General features: G+C 40.3%; 1 non-coding gene across 1 annotated transcript; it reads right to left on the bottom strand.

Annotated features, from left to right (window-relative positions):
- Positions 1 to 1,783: 1,783 nt before the first annotated feature.
- On the bottom strand, positions 1,784 to 1,887 carry LOC112724903 (small nucleolar RNA R71). Its single transcript, XR_003164043.1, has one exon. It is a non-coding gene; the product is annotated as a small nucleolar RNA R71 (small nucleolar RNA).
- Positions 1,888 to 2,114: the final 227 nt, after the last annotated feature.

Genomic DNA, 2,114 nt, shown 5'->3' with positions numbered 1-2,114 from the left:
TTACCTTTCATTTTGGCTAGTTTTCATACCTTTGTAATTGAATTCAGAGCTATGACTCACTAAACCCCCTTTCATTGGGTTAGGGAGCTCTATTGTAATTCAATGAATCAATAATAGTTTATCTTCTTCTTCAATCTTTTCTCTTGAATTTTGTTAGAAAGCTTCTCGATCTAATTCCATTGGGTAGTTGTCTTGGGAAAGAAACTACCCATAATTGGAATCCTTCGGAACCTTGGGAAAGGAATGGAGGATTCATGCTAGAGAAGCTCTCTCACAGTGAATTGGATTGGGGTTTGGATGGATATTGTGACATGTAATCCTACCAAATTGTGGTTCATGAAACTGTGTGGTATAATCAGTGATCGAGCATCATCTCTTCTTATGAACATTTAAACCAAGGGATTGGGAATTTGTTTGTTTTTAGAGAGAATTGGTGAGCCAAGGGATTGGGATCCAATCATATAAGATTGCCAAGCAAAATTCAATGAACGCATTGGTTGAGGAAGAGATAAACATGTTTTGATTCGGAGATCTCAATATCTTCTATAACCCAAAGAATTCCCCATTTCTGATTTCCACTTTCTCTTTACATTCTGCAACTCAATTCATGCAATCACCCCCATTCCCTTTTAATTTCAGCAATTTAGCTTCTGCTCTTTAATTCATGCAATTTAAGATTCCGCCATTTCAATTTCTTGCCATTTACGTTTTCCGCCAATTTTACATTCCGCAATTCTCATCTAATTCTTGATTCCGCTCAACTAGACACACTTCTAATCCGAATTGCTCATTCAACCAATCCTTGTGGGATTCAACCTCACTCTATTGTGAGTTTTTACTTGACGATAACCGGTGCACTTGCCGGAAGGAATTTTGCCGATCGTGCAATTTCCTAAATCGTGGCATAACTAGTTTATGCGCATCAAGTTTATGGCGCCGTTGCCGGGGATTGGTTTTCGATTGACAATTCTCCAATTGGAAGTTAACTAGATTGAGCATTTTTTTTTTGCTTTGTTAATTCAGTTCAAGTTATTTGTTGAATTTTAATTTCTGCACTCTGTTACATGCTTTCTTTCTTTATGCCTTTAAATTCAAGCAACTAACTCACTGACTCACTAACTATTTGAATTAATTCCTCAACTGCTCTAACCATACTCTTCCATTAACCAAGAGTATTTTACTTGTTTGTTGCCTGTGCTGTGTTCTTGTATGACAGGTAGGAGAGGAGAGACATCAACTCCTCCATATACCGAACCAGAGAGGACCCTTCATAGACTTAGAAGGGAAGCAAGAGGGAAGAGAGTACTGGGAGAAGAAGAATCTGAAGGAGAATCTGAGGACAATTTTGAGGAAGCTCTAGATCTCAACATGGAAAGAGAAGTTCATAACCATGGGAGAGCTGATGGAAACAATGCCATTCCCGAGAGGAGGGTTCTTGGTTCATACATAAACCCAACATCTGGGAATTGTGGTAGCAGCATTCAGAAACCACCCATTCAGGCCAACAATTTTGAGCTCAAACCACAGCTAATATCACTTGTGGAGAATCATTGTTCATTTGGAGGGAGTGCTAATGAAGACCCAAACCAACATCTCACAAAATTCCTGAGAATTTGCGACACTGTGAAGTCCAATGGAGTCCAGGAAGATGCCTATAAACTGCTTTTGTTCCCATTTTCCCTTAGGGACAAGGCAGCTAAGTGGCTGGAATCATTCCCAAGGGGGAGCCTAACAACATGGGATGAGGTGGAAAGCAAGTTTCTACCCCCCACAAAAGGTCAATAGGCTTCGATCTGAAGTTCAGACTTTTAGACAACAAGATGGTGAAACTCTCTACGAGGCATGGGAGAGGTTCAAGGATTTGACAAGGAAATGCCCACCAGACATGTTCCATGACTGGGTGCAATTGCACATTTTCTATGATGGACTTTCTTATGAATCAAGGAAGGCTGTAGACCATTCATCAGGAGGTTCATTGAACAGGAAGAAGACTGTGGAAGAAGCCATTGAAGTGATTGAGACAGTGGCTGAGAATGAATACTACTATGCATCAGAGAGACACAACACTAAGGGAGTCATGGAGCTGAACCATGTTGATACAACCCTAGCCCAAA

The sequence above is a fragment of the Arachis hypogaea genome, chromosome 11 (genome assembly GCF_003086295.3).
Source record: "Arachis hypogaea cultivar Tifrunner chromosome 11, arahy.Tifrunner.gnm2.J5K5, whole genome shotgun sequence".
In the NCBI taxonomy this organism is placed as follows: domain Eukaryota; kingdom Viridiplantae; phylum Streptophyta; class Magnoliopsida; order Fabales; family Fabaceae; genus Arachis; species Arachis hypogaea.
This window is presented reverse-complemented; position numbering and strand designations above follow the sequence as displayed.